Source organism: Canis lupus, chromosome 4 (assembly GCF_011100685.1).
Source record: "Canis lupus familiaris isolate Mischka breed German Shepherd chromosome 4, alternate assembly UU_Cfam_GSD_1.0, whole genome shotgun sequence".
Lineage (NCBI taxonomy): Eukaryota > Metazoa > Chordata > Mammalia > Carnivora > Canidae > Canis > Canis lupus.
This window is the reverse complement of record NC_049225.1, coordinates 28,986,680-29,004,975: the sequence shown is the minus strand read 5'-3', so window position 1 is coordinate 29,004,975 and position 18,296 is coordinate 28,986,680. Positions and strand designations below refer to the sequence as shown.

The following is an 18,296-nucleotide window of genomic DNA, read 5'->3' as shown; positions in this document are numbered from 1 at the left end:
CTATAATCTATAAATTTAACACAAACCCAACTTAAAATGACCATGATTTTTTTTCCCAACTAGACTCTGTGACTTTTATTGTATATATTTTTATTTTTGATACAATTATAAATTTTCAAAGAGTTAAAAGTACCCTACAAAAAACTCTTATTTTAACCATTTGAAAATAAATCGCCAACATAAACTGCCAAAATAATTTGCCAAGATAAATTCTTATGACCCTTGAATACTTTAGTGTCTTTTATTCTTATGTTCTTATATTCTTAATATTCTTATGTATTATTCTTGTAATAACCACAGTAGTGCCACTGTGTAAAATTAACATTTTACATTGCTACCATCTAATCCTCAGGTCCCCTTCAAGCTTACCATTTGTTCCAAAAATATCCTTTATAGTCAAAGTAATTGTCATGTTTTGTTAGTGTCTTTTATTATGGCATTGTTTCTTAGCCTTTACTTAGCTTGTATGACCTTGAATTCTAAAGGATTATAGGCCACCTTTTTTAAAAAAAATTTTTTAAGATTTTATTTATTTATTCATGAGAGACACAGAGAGAGAGAGAGAGAGGCAGAGACACAGGCAGAGGGAGAAGCAGGCTCCATGAAGGGAGCCCAATGTGGGACTCGATCCCAGGACTCCAGGATCAAGCCCTGGGCCAAAGGCAGGCACTAAACTGCTGAGCCACCCAGGGATCCTCTATAGGCCTTCTTTTTTTAAAAAAAGAATATATCTCAATTTTGGTTTGTCTGCTATTTCTTCATAATTAGATTTAAATTAGGCATCTTACTTATGAATATTCCAGAAGCAATGTTGTTTTCTTATTGCATCTTATCACATGGCACATAATTTCAATGTGTCCCATTACTGATGATGTTCACTTTGATCACTTGATTAAGGTGGTGTCTCTAGGCTTCCCCAGAGTAAAACTACTTCTTTCCTCTTTGTGACTAATACATATTTTGAGGGGAGGTACTTTGACACTATATAAATATTCCATTCCTCATGAAAGTTTACATTCATTCAATAATTTATTTATATCTGTATGGATTCACGGATTCTTATTTTATTCAATGGTTTATAATCTGTAACTATAATTTATTTTGGCCTTTGAGAGCCTCCTCAAGCTGGCTTTCTTGCTCTTTAGAATGATGGGCTTCCCCATCCTTCTTTGAACCCTTTCTTACTCTCTGGCACAAGATGCTCTGGCCCTGGAATCAGCCATTTCTGTAAGGACCTCTAATTTCTTTAGTGGAGAATGGTATTGGAGGCAGAATATTGGTGCACAAGGATGTCCTTGCCCTAATCCTCAGAACTTGTGAATATACTACCTTACATGGAAAAAGAACTTTGCAGATGTGATTAAGAATAATGAGATGCGGGTGGGTATTCCAGACCAGGCAGTCCCTAAAAGTAATCACAAGAATCTTTATAAGTGAAAGAGGGCAGCAGGAGATTCAGAGTCAGAGAAAGAGAAGTGAGGATGAAAGCAGAGGTCAGAATGATGCAATTATTGGCACTGATGATGGAAGGAGCCATGAGCCAAGGAACGTGGGCAGCATGTGGAAGTTGGACAAGGCAAGGAAATGATTCTTCACTAGAGCCTCCAGAATGAACTGATGTTTTAGACCTTCCAACATCTTGGTTTTGAATCCTGAGACCCATTTCAGGTCCAACCTCCATAATTTTAAGATAACAGATGTGTTGTTTAAAACTACTAAGTGTGTGATAGCTTGTTACAGCAGCAACAGGGAACTAATTCAAATGGGTGTGCTCATTGCTGTTGTAATGTCACTGCTCTGAGGTCCTTTCAGTGACCAGAGCTAGCATATGCACACTACACATACATTTACACTTATGTTTATTTCTATAGGTACAGATCTAGAAAAGTTCACAGCAATTCCTTTATTCCCGGTCCAACATCACAAGATGCTTCCTGGTTTTCTCCATTCCTATACTTGCAATTCCCTTCTCCATTGTCAGAAACCTGGCTTTCGTATCACTTCTTTGACCCATCCCCCCCCATAGTAAATAACCAATCCCTTACTTTGACCACCACCTCCCCTGCTTCTTGTCCAGTTTGGGCTCCAGTTCCCCATGGCAAGCCATTCTCCTGCCTGCATGTCCTCACATTTCTTAAGCTAGACAATGATTTAAAAATTACTTATGGGGATGCCTGGTGGCTCAGTGGTTGAGTGTCTGCCCTTGGCCCAGGGTGTGATCCTGGAGTCCCAGGATCGAGTCCCATATTGGGTTCCCTGTAGGGAGCCTGCTTCTCCCTCTGCCTATATCTCTGCCTCTCTCTGTGTGTGTCTCATGAATAAATAAATAAAATCTTTAAAATAAAAAATAAATAAATATAAATTACTTATGGAAAAACAAACTTGCAACAGGATGCACAAAAATTATGAAAATGGTAATGCTAAGAAAGAACTAATCCAATTATCCCATCAACCTAGAGTGATTAAGTATTAGATATTGGCACATTGACAAAGAGACAGATCAATGAAAAAAATTAAAATTCCAATTTTTAGAAAGCCTCCAAAGAGTAATTTAGTATGTGTAGTAAATATGACATTCTAATTCAGTGGAAAAATGAAAGTAATTGGGTAAGTAATATTAGGGCAATTGCTAAATATAAGAAAACATAAAATTTCTGGATACCTACTTTACTTCTTAACCAAAAGCAAATTCTAGATAGATTAAGCTAAAAGATAAAACCACGAAAGTTCTATGTACAAGTTATATTGTATATAAAACATAAGTGATCTAGATATAGATACAGTATGAAAACATACATAGAGGGATATATCTAGCTAGCTTTAGATTTATAGAACATATGGAATAGAACTAATATTCCTAATAAATAAAGAGCACTAATGAGTTAATAAGAAAGAGACCAACCACCAACAGTAACATGAATGTTCATATGAGATCACTATGATCACATGAGAAAATTATGCAAAGCCATTACAATTAAGTCAATAAAATTTAAAATCATGGATTAAGTTTTTCATCTATCAGTATAGAAAAACATTAAAAGGTCCCATAATACAGAAACTGTATTTGCAAGGGTGAGAGTATAAATTGGTGCAAGGGCAATTTGACAATCTCAAATTGTTCAAATTAAGTATGTATATATATATCACTTTAGCATTGCTTCTTTTAGGAATTTAACCTACTGTTACACGTTGTTCAAAGCTGAATATATAAGGATGTTCGTTGCACTATTGTTTAAAGAAAAAAAGAACATTACCAATAATCCAAATATCCTCCCAAAATTTGACTACTAAATATATTGTGATAAACCATAAAATCAAATACTATGTACACAGTCATGCCATCCAAAAGTAGAGGCCCAGTGCTTTGAGCCTAAGAAGTCTTCCAAAGGCATAAGACAATTTCTGAGACTTGGAGAAAAAGTTTTCTAACTATAAAAAAAACTACTGCAAACTCAAAATTAAAGAAGGTTTCATTACTAATGATATGTAACAACAAACAAAGCAAATACAACTCAACTCATATATAAATGTAATTATGTTTAAATAAAAGAATAAAATAAATTATTCACCTATTAATTCATTTCTTGCTCTTCAGAGGCAGAGATTCGAGTTTATCACACTCCTTGGTTCAGGACAGCGTCTCCCCATTGGCCTGAACCTTCTCTTGTTTCATTATTTTTCCATCCATGATTTCTCTCCCATTCCCTTCCCATAGCAGGAACACTTCAATACCTTTGATGCATCCCTATCCCTTAGGTTATGAATTTTGTGATTGTGCGTACTTTACATAAGAGTTAGCATGCTAGATATTTCATTCTTTTAATTTTTGTTCACTTGATACTATCTTTTAAGGATCTGTTCATGTTGCTTTATGTACATTTAGTTCATTGTTTCCAAATGCTGCATAGAATTTCCCAGTCAATCTATTTATTGCCCTGGTGGTGGAACCCTAAATAGCTTCCCCAGCCCCCTCATAAACAAGCAGCAATGAACAGCTTCTGGGACCAGAAAAACTTCAGAAGATTCAAGATCATGAGGTATCTGGACGCTGAATTTCCCTATTACCAAGGAAATTATTACTGTTCTCCATTCACATTTCTCAGAACAGTGAATTAGGGGTCCCCACTGACTATATCTTTGGCCAAACTTAATGTTACCCAGCTTTTGACTGTTTGGCCAGCTAACATGGGGAAAATCATACCTTGTTCAAATATGTATTGCACTGTTTGGAGTGATGTACACATCTTTGTCCCTTGGGTTTCTCCTTTTGTGGATTGCCTATTCATAGCCCTTGCCCATTTTTTTCCCTCTCGGATTTCCTGTCTTTTTCTCTGTGACTTGTAAGGATTTCCCCTTATCTCCTTAATATTGATTTCTTGTCAGGTATCATTTTTTTCTATGGTGACCTTTATTGAATAGAAATCCTAAAAAAAAGAAAAACAAAAAGAAATCTTTGGGACATCTGGGTGGCTCAACGGTTAAGCACACCTGCCTTCAGTTCAGCTGGAGTCCTAGGATCGAGTCCCACATTGGGCTCCCTGCATGGAGTCTCCTTCTCCCTCTCCCTGTGTCTCTGCCTCTCTCTGTGTGCTCTCATGAATAAATAAAATCTTTTAAAAAATTAACTTTAAAAAAAGAAATCCTTAATTGTGATCTTGCCATATGCATGCATTTTTCCTCCTTGTGGTTGTGCTTTTCTGGTCTTGTTCAAAACATCCTTCCCACCTCAAAATATACAAAGATATTTCTCTGTATTTTCATCCATATGCTTATATTTTATCTTTCACATTGAGGTCTTTAACCCATTTTGAATTCACCTTTTTATGTTGTGAGATATTCAATTTTATTTTCCTACACATAATGAATAATTTTTTTCCACAGTCACCTAATAGACAAAAATCTCCCACCTAATTTGTGAGTATCTTTATCAAAGATCATTTCCATATGCATGGCTCTGTTACTCAGCTCTTGTCTCTGTTCTATTGCTGTTCTCATTCACATCTCTCTTCTTATTACTATAGCATCGTGATATGCCTATCCAATCCATGGTAGTGTAGATTCCTCCTCTTTGAGTGTTCAAAATTGACTTAGTTTTTTGTGTACCTAAACTCTAACATATAAATTTTTATTTTTTTATTTTTTTTTAATTTTTATTTATTTATGATAGTCACAGAGAGAGAGAGAGGCAGAATCACAGGCAGAGGGAGAAGCAGGCTCCATGCACCGGGAGCCCGATGTGGGATTCGATCCCGGGTCTCCAGGATCGCGCCCTGGGCCAAAGGCAGGCGCCAAACCGCTGCGCCACCCAGGGATCCCACATATAAATTTTTAAATGAAGTTATCAATTCCACAGAATTTGGGGATGAGTATTTTTTTTTTATTTGGAGTTGCACTGCATGTGTGGAATTATGTAAAGATTATTAACATAGGTATAAAGCTGTCCAATCCATGAGTATGGTTTACATATATAACTGTTCAAGTTTTCATTAAAACTCTGATGGAGTTTTAAATTTTTTCTCCATTAAGCCCTTGTGCAATATTTTTAGGTCAAATTCTAGATATTTTATAGTTTTATTGCTATTGTGAAAATTATAAGATTTTATGTCATTTTTTATTAAAGAGATTATATATGTTCTTATAAAACATTATTTATTTTAGTAAGTCATGCTGTTTATTTTCATAACCACATGCATGAATTATGTCTGAAAATATATCCAAGAATTTTATGAGAACTGTTGCCTGTTGAGAAGAACGTTTGGAGATCAAGGGCAAAAGGGAGACTACTTTTCACTGTATACTCTTCGAGACCATTTGCATTACTCTTTCAATGAAAAATTAGAAAATATATTATTAACATGTTAGTATATGTATAAGTACACAGTTAATGTCTGTGTACCATATCTATCTATCTCTCTATATATGATTTATCTATATGAAGAGAGAGAGAAAAAGACAGAAACCAAGAGACAAGAGATCCAGAATGAGCAAAAGTGAAAGCCTACATGCTCCATAAGATTCTCTCTCGGTGGAGAATGCTTCTCCAACTACACTGGAATTATAGTAATGACCAGCATGTCAGCTGTATGTCATTTGCTTGAATTCAGGAAGCCTGCATCTTATTCTGACTTGAGCAATCTGTCCTGCTACCTAGTTCATTTCTTTAAACATGTCTGCACTGGGTGATACAGTAGAATTACTGGTATTCATTGTGTGCGTCTTAAAATGAGTGACTTTGCAATTCTAATCTTCCCTTCCACGTTGGATGTCGGGGGGTGGGTGATCCACTGTAACCATCATAGGAATGGACCTACACTGAATGAGTGTCCACGATAGCTTTTTCCTTGCCTTGTGTAGCCTCAGGTGTCCAAGAAACCACTTCACGTGTGAATTCTCTACATAGTCAGAGTTCAGGAGAAGGGAGAGCATGGGCAGTCAGGCTGAATGCAGAGGATTGAATTCTGGTTCCTCTGTGCACTGCCTGTGTGACGTTGGGTGCGCTCCTCAACTTTGCTGTGCCACAGCATCTTCATCTTTGAAAAGAAGGTATAACAGTGCCTACATCATAGAATTGCTGTGAGAACCCAATGAAATAACATGGTCAAATGCTTTTAAAAGCAGCTAGAACACAGTGAGTGCCCAATAAACAATACCCACGGACAGGGTTGAGACAATAATAAGCACTCATCACGTTTGGCAAAGGTCCTCCCACTAGAGCTTTGTGCTCTTCTTATTGGCGAGACCATATTTAGCTGAAATGCCCTGCCATCTCATGTTGGTTTAAGCTCTGACGCTGTGTATGATTTTTGATAAGCTGCTTTCCTCCCCTGGGCTTCAGTTTCTCCATCTACAAGATGAGCAGTTGGGGCTAGATTATCTCTAAAGGTCCTGCTAGTTTTGACCTTAGACATGTACAACCTAAAAGAAATAAAAACTGATCCATGCTGCATCTCTAAAGAAGATGCTTCCATACAAGAGCCTCATGACAGACTGGATGGATCTAACACATGGATTTTGTAGGGCTTAGAAGACTCTTCTGGAAGGGTCGACATTGAATACAATAGTAAAAGTTGCAGAGTGTGGTATAGCCTGGGGCTTCTCGAATGTAGCATGCACTGGAATCACCTGGGTCTCTCACTAAAATGCAGATCTTCATTCAGCAGGTCTGGGGCAGTAAGCTTCCAGGTGTGTCGATGTCATTGGTTGGTGAACCACACTCAAAGGAGCAAGGGGTTTAATAGGTGCTAGTCCAGTGCTCCAAAAAGCACTGCAGACCAGAGAAGGAGGTAGGATGGAAAGGCAGTCATTGCTGCACCTCCAAAGGCAACCTTGTTTTCCTACCCCTTGGTGAGTGTTGCTTGTCCCTGAGCACCCTAATTGGTGCCCAGTATGTCCAAACACCAGTGTCATTTAACTTCCCAGACAAGGGTATGGCCTCCCATCGATGTGGCTTGCTGCTGTTTGGGGCACCACCATCCAAAAGAACTTTCTGTGTTGGTAGAATTACTCAGTATATGCAACTTCCAGTATGGTAGCCACTAGCTACCTGTGGCTGCCGAGCACTTGAAATGTGGCTAAGGAGACCAAGGAACTAAATTTTCAATTTTATTTCATTTTAGTTAATATAAATGTGACTAGCCACATCTGGCTAGTAGCTACTATACTGGAAAGCACGGCTTCAGGGGGCATTTCCGTACGGTGGCCCCTGAAAAGAAAGTGGACTTTAATTAAACCTCATAGTCAGTCGTATGGCAACCCTTCCAATTACTATCTGAATGGCCTCTGGTAAATAAACAAACTCTTGGCATTTCCTCACTGGTAAAATAAGTGTGAGCACATCTAATTGGGAAGACTGACACAAGGATTTGAGTTTACATATATAAAATTCCTGGTATCCTGCATGATTCATAGTGGGTGGCTCCCAAGTAATAGCTCTTTTTTATATGCATCTGGTCACCTCCAAAGAGTGTCAGGTCCCCCAACCCGGGTCTGAGACCCCACTCTCAACCTTCTGTGGGCTCCCTGATAGTATTTAGAGCTGTCCTGGCCTCACTCGTCAGAATGGTTCAACGGGAGGGGAGCCTGGGTGGCTCAGTCAGTTAAGCACCTGACTTAATTTCAGTTCAGGTCATGATCTCAGGGTTGTGAGATTGAGCCACACTCAGTGGAGAGCCTGCTTGGGATTCTCTCTCTCCCTCTCTGTCTGCCCCTCCCGCCACCATGCACACACTCTCTCTCTCTCAAAAAAAAAATTAATAAATAAAATCTTTAAAAGAAGGGTTCTGTGGAAGAAAACAAGATGGTTTCCCCAAATTGTGGAATGTTGCTGCCTGAAATCAGAGGGGGGAAGGTGGCTACATAGGGTCATACAGCCAGTGAGTGGCATGAACACGAGTCCTCCCAAGTCCCAGCTATTGTCTCTTTTATTTTTTTAATTTTATTTTACTTAAATTCAGTTAATTAACATATATTATTAGTTTCAGAGGTAGAGGTCAGCTATTCATCAGTTGCTTATCATATCAAGTGCCCTCTGTATGCCCATCCCCCAGTTACCCCATCCCCCCAATCGCCTCCCCTCTAGCGACCCTAAGTTTGTTTCCTAGAGTTCAGAGTCTCTTATGGTTTGGCTCCCTCTCTGATTTCAACTTATTTTATTTTTCCCTCCCTTTCCCTATGTTCCTCTGTTTCATTTCTTAAATTCCATATATTGTCTCTGTTTTGCAATTAATTTATATTTGAAATCAAAATGTAACCATTTATTTAATACTGACTCTACGCCAGGCACTGAACCAGATCCTCTACCTGGGTGATTACTCACCTTTGCAATGGCCCTAAAGGATAGATGGGTTGGAATTTTTATTTTTCTAGAAAAAGGAACTAAGGCCCAGATGGATAAACCATCTGGTCTAGAACACACAGCTGGTTAGTGTCAGACTGTGGATTTGAACTAGCTCCCTCCATTCCCAAAGCCCCTCCTCCTCTCACATCACTTCCTTTGCATTAAGTGTCCTCCACATCATCTATTCCCCTCCGTGGATACTCTCCTCCAACCCTTACCCAGTACACACCCACGCACACACACAGAGCCAGCCCCCACTAAGCTTACCAGTCCTGTCCTACATGACTAAAAGGAACCATCCATGCAAGATCTGGGAGGAGTGTGAGCGAAGGCGAGGGGAAAAACATGCATAAAAGCCTAAGAGGGGATGAGCTGAGTGTCTCAGAACAGACACAGCAGTGCGGCTGGCATGTGGTGGGAAATTGGGGGTTGGATATGGAGGTGGGCTTCATGATAAGGAATCCGGACTTCCTCCCAAGTTCAAAGAAAAGCCACTGGAGGGTTTTAACAAGGAACAACATAATCTCATCTTCATGTTCCAAAAACCACTGTGGCCTGATGTAGGAGAGCCTCCGGTGGGGGGCACCCGGGGCCAGGGACACCAGTGAGGAGGCTCCTGAAACGAGCCAGTTGAGAGGGTATCAGGGCAATGGGGAGAAGAAGCCCGATGGCACGTACATTTAGGGAGAAGAACCGTCAGCCTTACATTGTGCTGGGTATGACACGATGAAAGAGAGAAAGCAGAGTCACAGAGAGCTCCTAGGATTTTCGGACTGAGCAACTGGGTAACTGTGTCGTCATATACTGTGTGATCACATTAAGGATTCTAGTTCCGGCCTGGTCACCAACTCACTGTGTGACCCTGCTCTTAGGACTAAAGGATGTCCAAGCGTCTTTCAGGGCCCTGGTGGCCCTTTTGTAGTCTCCACCCTGATCTGAGTATGCAAATGAAGTAGCTAATGACCCTCACACGAGGTATCTGGGGTGCTCATTGAATTCCAAGGGGTGTTCCCCTCGTATCTGTGGATCTCCAATCTGACCATAACAGCCACATGAAGTGTAAATTGAGATTTCTGCCCAAAATCCCATGTAAGGGGCTCTGTTGTCTGGATTTGGCAGCTGAGCCTGGAGTGGCAGAGAGAGGCTAAGTCTAATGGGTTCCTCGGGCTCTCGGGCTGCAGAGCCCAGGATCCAGGATAGGCCCAGGAGTGGACATTCCTCATAACCCCTGAAGCTCCAGCATCTTCAAGACCAGCACAGTCCACACAGCAGACCATGCAGAGAGCTGAAAAGGGTGCGCAGAGCCCGGCATCTTCACCCAAAGGCTTGCTCCAGGTGCATCAGCCTTGGCATGGTGGCTCTACGCACAGAAGAGAGAAGTTTAATTCCCCCTGCACTTGCTGTCCTTTCTGCTGGGCACACTCTCCCCTGGGCACATTCTCCCTTGGGGTGTTTGAACATCTGGCTCCAGGAGTCACTGAATTCTAAAGCCAGCCTTTGCATCTCAGAGTGACCTTCCTTGACTCCCCAAGCTGACGTGGCCCCCAGTGTATCAACCTGGTTTGCTGTCTTCAAAAGGCTCCCCAGTCACCAAATCATCATGGCTATTTCACCGTTGACTGGTGTCTGGTTGACGGCCCCAACTAATGGGTGAGGCCCATGTGAACCCTGGCCTTCTCTGCCACAAGATTATCAAATCCCCCAACTCGGGGCGTGCCTGCCAGGGAGGACACACTCTCTCCATTCTTGCCAAATGACTTTTCTCAGCGGTCATGACTGAGCACCTGCTAGATGCAATGCACAAGCCTAGAGCCGCATGAGGGTTTCAGGTTCACGAGAGCGAACTGCTCCCCTTCGAAGGTCATAGTCCAGTGGCCTGACATTGAATGAAAGAAGGCAGGCACAAAAGATGACACAGTGTGTATGATTCCACTCCCAAAGATACAAAAAGAAGTAGCACTAAGTGCTGTTGGAAGTCAAGACAGTGGTCACCCAGGCAGGGGATTTCTTCACTTGATGGCTGGTTACACAAGTGTGTTCAGTTTGAGAGAACCCATCGAGCTCTGTCCTTACACTACATATGCATACACACACACACTTCAATGTCTAGTGGAGAGAAATTGGGTATCTTCAAGGAAATCCAAACCCATCAACATGGCATTTGAGACCTTCTCCAAACTGACTTCAACTTTTGAGCTGAGGGCCTCCCAGAGGGGCTGACTGGCCCCTATTGCCCAGAGGCTAAGATTACATGGCTAAGGGGCCTATGTCCACCAACTGACCGAGCCCAGTGATCCCGCAGGTCCCCTCTTCTCCACGGGCCACGCTCAGAGCCTGCCCCCGAGCAGGTGCCCGGCCATATCTGCTGAAAAAAAAAAAATGTGTTGCTAATGTGATCCCTCCTCGAGGACGTGGGAAAAGCAGAACCTGGGAGTCCTGGGCCCGCCCCCTCCCTGCCCCAGCTGGGGTCACAGGGGCCTCTGGCCTCCTCGGATTGCAGGCAGGAGCTTGAATGAAACCACAGCTGGGAAAGCACTCTGTGCACCCGTTGCAACTCGGTCGGCCCGCGTATGAGATCATTGCTCATTATTGGTGCAGTTAATGATAATAATAATAAGAGTTATTATTAGTATTGTTATTATTATAAATTAAAACAGCATATTTTGTTCCCCTAACTGTGAGACCCATTTGGAACCCAAGGGGAATAGCATGCAGCCTACTTCCAATTTTTTCCAATTTGGCTCTAGAAAACTTCAGCATGAAGAGATAGATTGGTCTGGGCAGCGATGCAGACATCACGGACGCACGCACACACACACATGCACACACACCAGAGTGGGGGTCGGGCCTGGAAGTTGCTTGTCTTAAGGGCAGATCCCAGGTTCTGCTGTCCTTCCTGCAGCAGCCGGGGTGGCTCCGAGTGTGGGGGAGGCTTGGGGGATGTGGGGACAGAGGGAAGGGGGGCCCAGGATCACCCTGAGGGCTCAACTCAGGCCCAGAGGCTCAGAGCCCAGCCGTTTAGTTGAAGTGCCAGGCCTCCAGAGACGCTCTTGGTCTGGTGGGAACACAGGTGGTGCAGCCAGGCCCTGGCCCTTGGGGAGTCAGTTCAGGGGAAGTGAGTATTGGGGGCTGGAGACAGGGGGGATGAAGGGGAGAGGAAGGAAGCAGGGCAGGAGAAAGGAAAGAAAGGAAGGAGGTGGGGACAGAGGGGAGGCAGGCTGGGCTGCACTTTTGGTCCCAGATACCGAATGACTGGAGACAGCTCCCATACTCCCTCTGACCTTCATTTCCCTTCATTTTTACACTGGGGGCGGGGGGAGGGAGGGAAGGGCAGGTAGTGTTTACTGAGCACTTACTAACTGCCTCTATTGTGCTACAGGTGCTACCTCGTTCAGTCCTGTAGACTGGACACCACAGCCACCCCCATCGACAGCGGGGGAAACTAAGGCACAGAGAGATGGTATGAGGGCCCAGCTAGGAAGTGGCAGGGCTGGGACTCGTCCTCGGACATGCTGGTCCCGGAGCCCCCATCCGAGCCACCACACGACTCCGTCAGCACAGGTGGGGAGCGGCTTTTCCGCCCCCCACCCCCAATTTTCCTTCACGGTGGTTCAGCCACAGACGCAGGACCTGGAAGGAGCCCCTAGGATCCTACGAGCAGGGGGGTAGGATACACACTGGGCCCTGCCATGGCCCTGTGCCTCTGCACGGGCCCTCCGCCTTGGAGCATCTTCCTCTGGCACCTGGCCCTCCGTCCCCTCCTGCAGGACCCAGCTCACCTGCGCCCTTCCCAGGCTTCCCTGCCAGCCAGCTTCAGGCCTCTGCGCCCCCAGCACTCCCCTATGCCTTCTGATGGGCTCTCACACTGCAGGGCAGTCAAATCTGCTCCAGGCACGGGTCAGTAGACACCGGGACAACGGATCCTGTCTGGCCTCTTTACTACACCCAGTACCCCACATCGCAGGCCTTAAATGCCCAGGGTCCAGCAAACTGCTCCTCCCCGGTTCTCTGGGAACCAGAGGAGCCACATCAGATATAAGAACTGGAAGGGGAAGCAGTGGGCCGTCGTGTCCAATGCCTCAGGTTTGCAGATGGGGAGACTGAGGCCCCGGCCTCCCTGCCCCCCTTCTGCAATCCCTTGGAGCTGGACCCCACTGCGGCCTGCAGAGAACCAAGGAGGTGCCTCGGTGTGCCTGCCGCTGTGAGGTTTTGTAAGGGACATGGCTGAGGAGTTGGCTGCCCTGGCCCCTCCTCGAGGACCTCTTGGTTCTGGGGTGGCTCTGTACTCCAGTGTGTGGTCAGAGGATGTGACCTGGATGGAACCAGGGGACAATGACGTCTTCCCAGGGAGCCCCTGCCCACCCCGCAGCAGAGCCTACTCGGGGCAGTCCCACTGGTGGGGACACAAGGCAAATGACGGCTCCTAGTCACGCCGGCCCGTGGCCCTGGCTCTGCAGGCTCTCATCCGACTCACCCGGCACCTCTGGGAGGAAGGCCCCGCAATCTGCTCAGGACAGCGAGGACAAATGGAGTTCAGAGAGGGTGGGTCAACTACCTAAAGCTGCACAGCTGCTCGCTGGATAAGCAGGGACACCAGGCCTGCCAACTGCAAACCCATACTCTTCCCACCGGACGAAGTCCCCTCACTGTGCGAGGGAGATGCCAGCCGCCTTCATCTGAGCAGCACAGGCCACGTTGCCATCGGATCCCATGAGCTCCCTGGCACCCAGATAAGGGTCCTCACCCATTTCACAGATGAAGAAACTGAGACACAATGGGAAAGGTGCCAGCAGGCCACAGCTGGGGCCCGACATGCTTTCCAGAGTGGCCCCCACGTCTCGTCAACCTCACGGGCCCCAGGCGGTATCCGTGACAGGCGCCTCCAGTCCACGTGGAACCGAGACCGTGCCTGGCCAAGCCCCCGCCTCAGGATCTGTCGTCCAAGTCTTCACCGTCCTCTGTGACGGACGGTCTTCTGTGGGTCCTTACCCCTGTCCCCTCCCTCCCCCTCCCCTACCAGAAGACAGAGCACAGAGCTCACGCATGACCAACAACCCAAGCTTGGGCATGTGCAGCCCTTCCACGTGCAAACCGCGTGCACATGCATTCTCATGTCACCCAGTGAAGGGAGAAGCAGTAGCCCCACTTCACAGATGGGGATGCCAAGGCCAGAGAGGTTAAGTGATGGGCACAGCCACAGTGGTGAGCAGAGCCAGGCTTCTCGAAGCCCGTTCGTGTCCTCTCCTGTCAGTCAGTTGCTGTGCACGGTGTTGCTCTGTGGCGCCTTCCAGCATCCCACCCTCCAGGGCTGGGTGAAGAGAAAAGCAGGCTCTGTGGACTGCCTGGGTGAGAGAACCCGGAGTTGAATAAAGCTAAACAGGCACCTGCAGGACGTTTCAGAGCCTTTAAAGTGTAAATGCGCTTCACAGCTCTCCAAAAGGAGGAGGAGAAGGAGGAAGATTATGTGCAGTATTTTCCAAATGTGCAGCTTTCTCAAATGATTTCAAAAGAACAATGTCTGTGAAATACCCTTCAGAAAATGCCGTGCTATGAGTCCTCCGAGGAGGAAGAGAGCAGGAGCAGCTATGTGGGCAAGTGGCCTTTGAATTAGTACTAAATCGATGGTGCTGGGACAGGTGAGGAAGAGGAGGACGCAGATCACCGAATAAGGGACCAGCGTTTGCAAAAATGTGGCATTAAAAATGCACAGGCTACGTTCGGGGAGTAAGGAGTCCCCAGAACATATCCTCCTACAAGCTGGCATCCCTGGAGCAGCCCTATTTTTTATTTGGTTTGCATGTCTGGCTTCCCACAAAGATTTTATTTGACCAAAGCATTCTGCCGCAGAAGGGGACATCTGTTGTTTTTCCTGCTCAAAATCCATTCTCTCTGCTTCTGCGGAGAGAACCTCACTCTTCCGTGGGGAACACCTTCTCTTTGCTCCCACGTGCTTCCGGGGCAGCATCCTAAGACCCCAAGCTCTGGCCCTGCTGGTCCCAGCATCAGGCCTCCAAGGCCACCCACACCCACCTCTGGGACTGGTGTACAGGTGGGCAGATGACTCAGCGGCCCAAGGAGACTCACTCCAGGACTTGTGCTGGAATCACTTCCCCGGGTCCCGAAACCAGGAGCAGGCAAGCCCGGGACGGCCGGAGGCCCTCTGTCCTCTCTCAGGGAGAGCGGGCCTGAAAACGAAACCATCACAAAGGCAAGCGGAGTCCAGAGATGGGGTGAAGCCCTTCTGTCCACCTCCCGCGGGCCCCTGCTCCCTGCCAGGCCTGAAGCCGACGGTCCCTATGGGACCCAGATTTTTAGCCACCTGAGATAATAAAGGGTCTCGTTTCTGCAGCCGATCTCAATGAGTCCCACGCACACAATATTCATTTATTCATTCCAAATATGCTGTGTTTTAGGCACATGTCACCAACACGTAACCTGCACGGGCGAGGCTGCCGTGTACAGCCTTCCAGGTTGCGCACCACACAACTGGAGGGGTTCCCCTTCACATACATGGAAGCACCCTGGGCTTCCACAGTACAGCCGCCTGAGGCCGGGGGGATACAAGACATAAATCAGCCCACAGCCCAGAAGGGTGTGTGGACAACCCACGTTGTCCCCTCTACTCTCTAGAAGGACAACCACCTTCTTGCTCTCCCTATGGAGATCCTTCCCATCCTTCACTGCCCAGCTTCCAAGAAGCATGGCCTGACTGCCTCAGGGGCTACAAAGTGGGGACCACGATGGGAAACAGAGGGAAGGAAAAGTGGCCCAAAGAAGTAGGCATGGCCTGGGAACCTGAAATCGAAGCCGGGCTAAGGTGGCCGATTTTTCTCGGTACTGTCTCACAGTGGGGCTGCGGGGGCAGGAACAGGTTCTGAGCACTCTCATGGGATGGTCTGCAGAGTGCCCCTCCCCCAGACACCCCAGAGTGCCACTTGAGCTAGGGAGGGACAGCTGTGCCCTGGTGTTCCCTGCCGGAGTGACAGGGAGGGCCTCAGTCACCTGCACCGCCAGAACCCGAGAGCCAGGTGGATCCCAGATGCGGTCCCCGTGGTCACCACCCAGACAGGAGCCACCTCCCCGGGGCATCAGGCTGCGTTCTTCTCCCTCCTGGTGGCTCTTCCCAGGGCTGAGGACGGTGGCGGGGCGGGGGGAGGATGACCCCTGGGGGGCAGAGGCGGCACCTCTGGCTTGGTGTGCTCCTCTTGCACGCCCGGGGTTTCAGGGTGGAAGGGTTCCCCAGCCACCACCACCCCCGGCATTCCCCCTGGAACCTGCACCTCCCGTCCGGGCCCTGCAGCCTCTGGGCCCTGGGGCTCGCTCCCCCCTCCATCCAGACACCCAGTGTCCAGTGGGCCCCGCTCCAGAGCCTCGCGGGCTCCCTGCTGTCTTATCTGCACGGAGTCGGATCTTCCCCACCCCCTCCCCCCAGTCCAGCCCGGCTTTTTCCAATCCCCCAACCTAGGTAAATAGCGAATAACCCTCATTAACATTTCATAGATGTTGTATTATGCTCTTTTCCGTTGTATAAAACATGATACAAAAGACAGTCTAAAAAGAAACAAAATGCCCTCCTTGTGTGTTATTTACAGCAGACCTCTCCTAATCTAATCATCTCTCCTCCTCTGCCCCCCACCCACCGTCCACCCCCCACCCCCCACCCCCCAGTGCACCGCAACTTTGCAGGCGTTTTATTAAAATGAACACGTTGTTTCTGCAGCCCGGCTCCCTCCCTCGCAGGCCTGGGCATAAATAATTTATCTGAAAGCTGATTTGGTTGGCTACGCTTCCGTAATTGAAGGCCGTCCCCCACAGTTTATTGGCGAGCGTGGGGGCCCAGCCACTCTGCGCCCTGACCCCAGATGGAGCGACTCAAAGGCCCACGGCGGCCCCTTCAAAGCCCGGGGAGGCCTTGCTCGCCCATGTTCGCTCCCGCCCGCCTCCCTCTGCAGCGGCCCAGGCCTCGCAGCCCTCACTCTGTCCCGAGGCTGAGATGCCAAGGCCCCTCCCCAGCGAGCACCCTCAGCTGGCTGCAGGCCTGGGGTCCCCCGCCACCCAGGGCCACCACCGGCGAGCCCTGGGGCCCAGGACCGGCTTGGAGCCCCTACTTTAAACACGAGATGAGAGGCTGGAGCCAAGCAACGTAGACCATGAGCTTGTGCCCTGAATCTAAGCGGGCCTGGTACAACCCAGCAGCAATCCCTGTTGGCCCATGCACCGTCTCCCCCCCCACAAACTGCCAGCACCCTCGCCCCCCCTCCCTTAGGAAGGGCCTTGCTGACCTTGGGAATCTGCACCCCAGCCTCCAGCATCCTGCACGTGAAGGGCCTGTGCTTCCAGCCACAGACCACCCCTCCACTTGCCTGCCCTGCGCCCCATCCCATCTCGCCTTTCTCAAGGAAAACCCCAGCCATCCTCCCCCCACCCCACACCCCTTCGCCTGTGTCTTCCTCTCTCCCCTTGGATCCCCATCAAGTCTAAAGATACACATAGCGTGGCAGTTACAGGTCGGCCTCAGTGGTTCCGATCCTGGCTGTGCCACTAGATTGCCACTCCATCTCAGGCAATTACTTACCGTCTGTGTGGCTCAGCGTCCTCATCCGCACGCCGATGAGAGGACACGGGAACGCCTCACGTTGGTGAAGTGAGCTAATGTATACGAGGTTCTTAGAACAGCGTTTGTCCAGTAGAAAGTGTTGCTCAGACGCTTACCATCAACGTTCTGCTAAAAATCAAACCTTGTTACCTGACGTCTCCTTCCAGCCATCATCCCCATCATCCTACTCTCCGTGTATAGCCAAACTCCTACAAAGAGGCGTCTCCGTGCCCTGTCCCCGGCCGCTCTCCCCTCGTTCTGCCTTGAAGCCATTCTATTCTGGCATTCTCGCCCCCACCATGGCTCCACGGCAGTTGTCACGGTCACTGGTAACCGATGCTCACTTTTGAGTCCTGTCCATAAAACCTACACAGTCATCAGACGCAGAGCATCGGCCTCCTGATCAAACATGCCCTCCACTCGGTCAGGGGGGCCGCTCGCTCCGGCTTCTCCTCCCGCTCCTGTCTGGCTTCTGGTTCTCCGACTCTTCTACTGGATCTTGCCTATTCCCGTGGCCTCCAGACGTCCGACGCCACGAGGGCTCGACGCCGTGACTCCTTCCCTGCCTGGGTCAGCACTGTCCAGTGGAAACAGAATGGGAGCCACAGTCACGATTTGAAATTGTACAGGAGCTACATTAAAGAAGTAAAAAGAAACAGGTGCAATTGCTTAAAAGAGTAGATTTCATCTGATTCCATAGACCCCAACTATTGTCAGGGCCCCATGTAAGCAATATGGGAGTTATCGGTGGTGTATTTTGCATTTTTTGTTCTAGGTCTTCAAAATCTAGTCTGTATGTGACCCTGTGGCACATCTCCGTTGGGACCAGCCACATTTTAGGTGCTCAGTAGCCAGACGTGGCCG

At 47.6% G+C, this 18,296-nt stretch overlaps 1 long non-coding RNA gene across 1 annotated transcript in view; it reads right to left on the bottom strand.

Moving 5' to 3' along the window:
* The window catches only part of LOC102154968, a 233,542-nt gene that overhangs the window by 29,607 nt on the left and 185,639 nt on the right, over positions 1-18,296 (bottom strand). Inside the window, exon 7 of the long non-coding RNA XR_005358015.1 lies at positions 17,412-18,009. This is a non-coding gene — a long non-coding RNA (uncharacterized LOC102154968). The remainder of the gene's footprint in view (positions 1-17,411; positions 18,010-18,296) is intronic.